The following is a 7,739-nucleotide window of genomic DNA, read 5'->3' on the forward strand; positions in this document are numbered from 1 at the left end:
TTTCTTCGCTCTGTTACGAGACCCGTCCTCCTCTCACTCTGCTCCGGGACTCGGGATTCCCCTCGTTCTGCACCGGGACTCGGGTTTCTCCTCGCTCTGCACCGGGATTCGGCTTTCCCCTAGCTCTGCACCGGGACTCGGGTTTCTCCTCGCACTGCTCCGGGACTCAGGTTTCCCCTTGCTCTGCTCCGGGACTCGGGTTTTCCCTCGTTCTGATCCGGGACTCGGGTTTTCCCTCACTGTGCTCTGGGACTCGAATTTCCCCTCGCTCTGCACCAGGATTCAGGTTTCCCCTCGCTCTGCTCCGAGAGTCGGGTTTCCCTCTCGCTCTGCTCCGGAATTCGGGTTTCCCCTCGCCATGCTCCGGGGCTCGGGTTTCCCCTCACTCTGATCTGGGACTTGGGTTTCCCCTCACTCTGCTCTGGGACTCGGGTTTCCCCTTTCTCTGCACTGGAATTCATTTTTCCATTCACTCTGCATTGGTACTGGGGTTTCCCCTCACTCTGATCTGGAACTGGGGATTCCCCACGCTCTTCTCCGGGAGTTGGGTTACCCCTTGCTCTTCTCCGGGAATCGGATTTCCCCTCGCTCTGCTCCGGGACTCGGAATTCCCCTCACTCTGCACCGGGACTCGGATTTTCTCTCGCTCTGCACCGGGACTCGGTTTTCCCTCGCATTGCTCCGAGACCCGGGGTTCTCTCGCTCAGCTCTGGGACACAGGATTCCCCTCACTCTGGATTAGGACTCAGGTTTCCCCACGTTGTACTCTGAGACTCGGATTTCCCCTTGTTTTGCACCGGGACTCGGGATTCCCCTCACTCTGCTCCAGGATTTAGGTTTCCCCTCGCCCTGCTCCGGGCATCGGAATTCCCCTCACTCTTCCCCGGAATTCGGGATTCCCTTTGCACTGCTCCAGGATTTGGGATTTCTCTTGAACTACTCCGGGTTTCGAGTTTTCCCCCGCACTGCTCCGGGATTCGGAATTCCACTTGCTCTACTCCGGGATTCGGGTTACCCCTCGCTATACTCCGGTACGCGGGATTCCCTTGCATTGCTCCGGGATTCGGGCTTTCCTTCACACTTGTCTGAGACTCTGTTGTCCTCTCGCTCTGCTCCGGGACTCGGAATTCCACTTGCACTACTCCGGGATTTGTGTTTTCCCTCACACTTGTCCAAGACTCGCATTTGCCCTCACTCTGCAGGACTCGGGTTTCCTCTCGTTCTGCTCTGCGACTCGGATTTCCTCTCGCTCTGCACCGGATCTCGGTTTTCCCTCGCATTGCTCCGAGACCCGGGTTTCCCTCGTTCTGCTCTGCGACTCGGATTTCCCCTCGATCTGCGCCGGAATGCTAGATTCCCCTCGCTCTGCACCGGGATTCGGGTTTCCCCTCACTCTGCTCCGGGATTTTTGTTTCCCCTTGCTCTGCTCCGGGACTCAGGTTCCCCTCGCTCTGGTCCAGGACTCGGGTTTCCCCTCGCTATGGACTTGGGATTTCACTAGCACTACTCCGGGATTCATGTTTTCCCTCGCTCTTCTCCGGGTTTCGGGTTTCCCCTCGCGCTGCAGCAGGATTCAGGTTTCCTCTTGCACTGCTCCGGGATTCAGTCTTTCCTTCGCTCTGTTCTGAGACCCGTCCTGCTCTCACTCTGCTCCGGGACTCGGGATTCCCCTCGTTCTGCACCGGGACTTGGGTTTCCCCTCAATCTGCTCCAGGCCTCCAGATTCCCTTCATTCTGCTCCGGACTCGGGGTTTCGCCTCACACTGCACCAGGATTCAAGTTTCCTCTGTCTGTGCTCCCGGATTTGGGTTTCCCCTCGCTCTGCTCTGGGACTCTGGAATCCCCTCGTTCTCCTCCGGGACTCGGAATTTCCATCGCTTTGCCCAGGGATTTGGGATTCCACTTGCAATATTCCGGGTTTCGGGATTCCTCTCGCTCTGCTCCGGGTCTCGGAATTCCACTTGCACTACTCCGGGATTTGTGTTTTCCCTCGCTCTTGTCCAAGACTCGCATTTCCCCTCGTACTGCAGGACTCGGGTTTCCACTCGTTTTGCTCTGCCACTCGGATTTCCTATCACTCTGCACCGGATCTCGGTTTTCCCTCGCATTGCTCCGAGACCCGGGTTTCCCCTCGCTCAGCTCTGGGACTCGGGTTTCCCCTCCCTCTGCTCTGGGACTCGCGTTTCCCCTTGCCCTGCACTGGAATTCATTTTTCCATTCTCTCTGCATTGGTACTGGGGTTTCGCCTCACTCTGATCTGGAACTGGGGATTCCCCACGCTCTTCTCCAGGACTCGGGATTCCCTTCGCTCTGCACCGTGACTCGGGTTTCCCCTCGCTCTGCTCCAGGCCTCGGAATTCCTCTCGCTCTGCTCCGGGACTCGGATTTTCTCTCGCACTGCACCGAGACACGGTTTTCCCTCGCATTACTCCAAGACCCAGGTTTCCCTCGCTCAGCTCTGGGACACAGGATTCCCCTCACTCTGGACTAGGACTCAGGTTTCCCCTCGTTCTGCTCCGGGCATCGGAATTCCCCTCAATCTTCCCCGGGATTCGTTTTCCCTTTGCACTGATCCGGGATTTGGAATTCCACTTGGACTACTCCGGGTTTTGAGTTTCCACTCACTCTGCACCGGATCTCTGTTTTCCCTCGCATTGCTCCGACACCCGGGTTTCCCTCGTTCAGCTCTGGGACTCCAATTTCCCTTCTCTCTGCACCGGGCCTCGGGTTTCCCCTCACTCTGCTCTGGGACTCGGGTTTCCCCTCGCTCTGCTCCGGGACTCGGGTTTCCCCCCGCCCTGCTCCGGGACTCGGGTTTCCCCTCACTCTGCAACGGGCCTCGGGTTTCCCCTCGCTCTGTTCCGGGTCTCGGGTTTCCCCTCGCTCTGTTCCAGGACTCGGGTTTCCCCTCGCACTGCTCCGGGACTCGGGTTTCCCCTCGCTCTCCTCCGGGACTCGGGTTTCCCCTCGCTCTGCACCGGGACTCGGGTTTTCCTTCGCTCTGCTCCGGGACGCTCTTCTCCAGGATTCAAGATTCCCTGTGCACTGCTCCGGGATTTGTGATTCCACTTGCACTACTCCGGGATTCGGGTTTCCCCTCATTATACTCCGGTACTCGGGATTCCCCTCGCTCTGTTCCGGGACTCGGGTTTCCCCTCACGCTGCACCAGTACTCGGATTTCCTCTCGCTCTGCTCCGGATCTCAGGATTCCCTTGCACTGCTCCGGGATTCGGGCTTTCCTTCACTCATGTCTGAGACTCTGTTCTCCTCTCGCTCTGCTCCGGGTCTCGGAATTCCACTTGCACTAGTCCGGGATTTGTGTTTTCCCTCACTCTTGTCCCAGACTCGCATTTCCCCTCGCTCTGCTGGACTCGGGTTTGCCCTCGGTCTGCACCTGGACTCGGGTTTCCCCTCGCTCTGCACCAGGACTCGGGTTTCCCCTCGCTCTGCTCCGGGACTCGGGTTTCCCCTCGTTCTGCACCGGGACTCGGGTTTCCCCTTGTTCTGCACCAGGATACGGGCTTCCCCTCGCTCTGCACCAGGATACGGGTTTCCCCTCGCTCTGCACCAGGACTCGGATTTCCTCTCGCTCTGCTGCGGTACTCGGAATTCCACTCGCGCTACAGAGGGATTTGTGTTTTCCCTCGCTCTTGTCCCAGACTCGCATTTCCCCTCTCTCTGCAGGACTTGGGTTTCCACTCGCTCTGCTCTGGGACTCGGATTTCCCCTTGCTCTGCTCCGGGACTCGGGTTTCCCCTCGCTCTGCTCTGGGACTCGAGTTTCCCCTCGCTCTGCACCGGTACTCGGGTTTCCCCTCGCGCTGCTCCGGGACTCAGGTTTCCCTTCGCTATGGACTTGGGATTTCACTTGCACTAATCCGGGATTTGTGTTTTCCCTTGCTCTATCCGCGCTGCACCAGGATTCAGGTTTCCCCACGCTCTGATCCAGGACCCGGATTTCCCCTTGCTCTGCACCGGGACTCGGTTTTCCCTCGCATTGCTCCAGGACTCGGGTTTCGCTTGCTCAGTTCTGGGACACAGGATTCCCTCAATCTGGACTAGGACTCAGGTTTCCCCTCGTTCTGGTCCGGGACTCGGACTTTCCCTCGCTCTGCCCAGGGATTCGGGATTCCCCTCGCTCTTCTCCAGGATTCAAGATTCCCTGTGCACTGCTCTGGGATTTGTGATTCCACTTGCACTACTCCGGGATTCGGGTTTCCCTTCGTTCTGCTCCGGGACTCGGGTTTCCCCTCGCTCTGCTCCGGGTCTCGGGTTTCCCCTCGCTCTGCTCCAGGACTTGGGTTTCCACTCGCTCTGCACCAGGACTCGGGTTTCCCATCGCACAGCTCCGGGTCTCAGGTCTTCCCTTGCTCTGCTCCCGGATTCTGGATTGCCCTCGCTCCGTACCGGTACTCGGGATTCCCTTCGCCCTTCTCCGGGACACCGATTTCCCCTCGCTCTGCTGCGGGACTCGGGTTTCCCCTCACTCTGCACCAGTACTCGATTTCCTCTTGCTCTGCTCCGGGTCTCAGGATTTCCTTGCACTGCTCCGGGATTCAGGCTTTCCTTCACTCATGTCTGAGACTCTGTTCTCCTCTTGCTCTGCTCCGGGTCTCGGAATTCCATTTGCACTACTCCGGGATTTGTGTTTTCCTTCGCTCTTGTCCCAGACTCGAATTTCCCCTCGCTCTGCAGGACTCGGGTTTCCACTCGCTCTGCTCTGGGATCGGGTTTCCCCTCGCTCTGCTCCGGGACTCGGGTTTTCCTTCGCTCTGCACCGGGACTCGGGTTTCCAGTCGCTCTGCTCCGGGACTCGAGTTTCCCCTCGCTATGGACTTTGGATTTCAATTGCACTACTCCGGGATTCGTGTTTTCCCTCACTTTTCTCCGGGTTTCGGTTTTCCCCTCGCTCTGCTCTGGGACTCGGGTTTCCCCTCGCTCTGCACCGGGACTCTGCTTTCCCCTTGCCCTGCACTGGAATTCAATTTTCCATTCACTCTGCATTGGTACTGGGGTTTCCCCTCACTCTGATCTGGAACTGGGGATTCCTCTCACTCTTCTCCAGGAGTTGGGTTACCCCTCGCTCTTCTCCGGGACTCGGGTTTCCCCTCGCTCTGCTCCAGGACTTGGGTTTTCCCTCGCTCTGCTCCGGGACTCGGGTTTCCCCTCGCTCTGCACCTGGACTCGGGTTTCCCCTCGCTCTGCTCCAGGACTTGGGTTTCCACTCGCTCTGCTCCGGGACTCGGGTTTCCCTTCGCTCTGAACCGGGACTCGGGTTTCCCCTCGCTCTGCTCCAGCCCTCGGAATTCCCCTCACTCTGCACCGGGACTCGGATTTTCTCTCGCTCTGCACCGGGACTCGGTTTTCCCTCGCATTGCTCCAAGACCCGGGGTTCCCTCGTTCAGCTCTGGGACACAGGATTCCCCTCACTCTGGACTAGGACTCAGATTTCCCCTCGTTGTACTCCGAGACTCGCATTTCCCCTTGTTTTGCACCGGGACTCGGGATTCTCCTCACTCTGCTCCAGGATTTAGGTTTCCCCTCGCTCTGCTCCGGGCATCGGAATTCCCCTCACTCTTCCCCGGAATTCGGGATTCCCTTTGCACTGCTCCAGGATTTGGGATTCCACTTGAACTACTCCAGGTTTCGAGTTTCCCCTCGCACTGCTCAGGGATTCGGAATTCCACTTGCTCTACTCCGGGATTCGGGTTACCCCTCGCTATACTCCGGTATGCGGGATTCCCTTGCATTGCTCCGGGATTCGGGCTTTCCTTCACTTTTGTCTGAGACTCTGTTGTCCTCTCGCTCTGCTCCGGGACTCAGAATTCCACTTGCACTACTCCAGGATTTGTGTTTTCCCTCACACTTGTCCAAGACTCGCATTTCCCCTCACTCTGCAGGACTCGGGTTTCCTCTCGTTCTGCTCTGCGATTCGGATTTCCTCTCGCTCTGCACCGGATCTCGGTTTTCCCTCGCATTGCTCCGACACCCGGGTTTCCCTCGTTCAGCTCTGGGACTCTTGTTTCCCCTTGCTTTGCTCCGGGACTCGGGTTTCCCTTCACTCTGCTCCGGGACTCGGGTTTCCCCTCGATCTGCGCCGGAATTCTAGATTCCCCTCGCTCTGCACCGGGACTCGGGTTTCCCCTCACTCTGCTCCGGGATTTTTGTTTCCCCTTGCTCTGCTCCCGGGACTCAGGTTTCCCCTCGCTCTGGTCCAGGACTCGGGTTTCCCCTCAATCTGCTCCAGGCCTCCAGATTCCCTTCATTCTGCTCCGGACTCGGGGTTTCGCCTCACACTGCACCAGGATTCAAGTTTCCTCTGTCTGTGCTCCCGGATTTGGGTTTCCCCTCGCTCTGCTCTGGGACTCTGGAATCCCCTCGTTCTGCTCCGGGACTCGGAATTTCCATCGCTCTGCCCAGGGATTTGGGATTCCACTTGAAATATTCCAGGTTTCGGGATCCCTCTCGCTCTGCTCCGAGTCTCGGAATTCCACTTGCACTACTCCAGGATTTGTGTTTTCCCTCGCTCTTGTCCAAGACTCGCATTTCCCCTCGTACTGCAGGACTCGGGTTTCCACTCGTTCCGCTCTGCCACTCGGATTTCCTGTCGCTCTGCACCGGATCTCGGTTTTCCCTCGCATTGCTCCGAGACCCGGGTTTCCCCTCGCTCAGCTCTGGGACTCAGGTTTCCCCTCGCTCTGCTCCGGGACTCGGGTTTCCCCTCGCTCTGCTCCGGGACTCAGGTTTCCCTCGCTCTGCTCCAGGACTCGGATTTCCTCTCACTCTGCAACGGATCTCGGTTTCCCATTGCTCTGCTCCGGACCTCGGGTTTCCCCTTGCCCTGCACCGGATTTCATTTTTCCATTCACTCTGCATTGGTACTGGGGTTTCGCCTCACTTTGATCTGGAACGGGGGATTTCCCACGCTCTTCTCCGGGAGTCGGGTTTCCCCTCGCTCTTCTCCGGGACTCAGGTTTCCCTTCGCTCTGCACCGGGACTCGGGTATCCCCTCGCTCTGCTCCAGGCCTCGGAATTCCCTCGCTCTGCACCGGGACTCGGATTTTCTCTCGCACTGCACCGGGACACGGTTTTCCCTCGCATTACACTAAGACCCGGGTTACCCCTCGCTCAGCTCTGGGACACAGGATTCCCCTCACTCTGGACTAGGACTCGGGTTTCCCCTCGTTCTGCTCCGGGCATCGGAATTCCGCTCAAACTTCCCCGGGATTCGGGATTCCCTTTGCACTGATCCGGGATTTGGAATTCCACTTGAACTACTCCGGGTTTCGAGTTTCCTCTCGCTCTGCACCGGATCTCTGTTTTCCCTCGCATTGCTCCGACACCCGGGTTTCCCTCGCTCTGCACCGGGACTTGGGTTTCCCCTCGCTCTGCTGCAGGCCTCGGAATTCCCCTCACTTTGCACCGGGACTCGGATTTTCTCTCGCTCTGCTCTGGGACTCGCATTTCCCCTCGCTCTGCTCCAGGACTCGGATTTCCTCTGACTCAGCACCGGATCTCGGTTTCCCCTTGCTCTGCTCCGGACCTCGGGTTTCCCCTTGCCCTGCACCGGATTTCATTTTTCCATTCACTCTGCATTGGTACTGGGGTTTCGCCTCACTCTGATCTGGAACTGGGGATTCCCCACGCTCTTCTCCGGGAGTTGGGTTACCCCGCGCTCTTCTCCGGGACTCGGGTTTCCATTCGCTCTGCACCGGGACTCGGGTTTCCCCTCGCTCTGC

Source organism: Chiloscyllium plagiosum, chromosome 2 (genome assembly GCF_004010195.1).
Source record: "Chiloscyllium plagiosum isolate BGI_BamShark_2017 chromosome 2, ASM401019v2, whole genome shotgun sequence".
NCBI lineage: Eukaryota > Metazoa > Chordata > Chondrichthyes > Orectolobiformes > Hemiscylliidae > Chiloscyllium > Chiloscyllium plagiosum.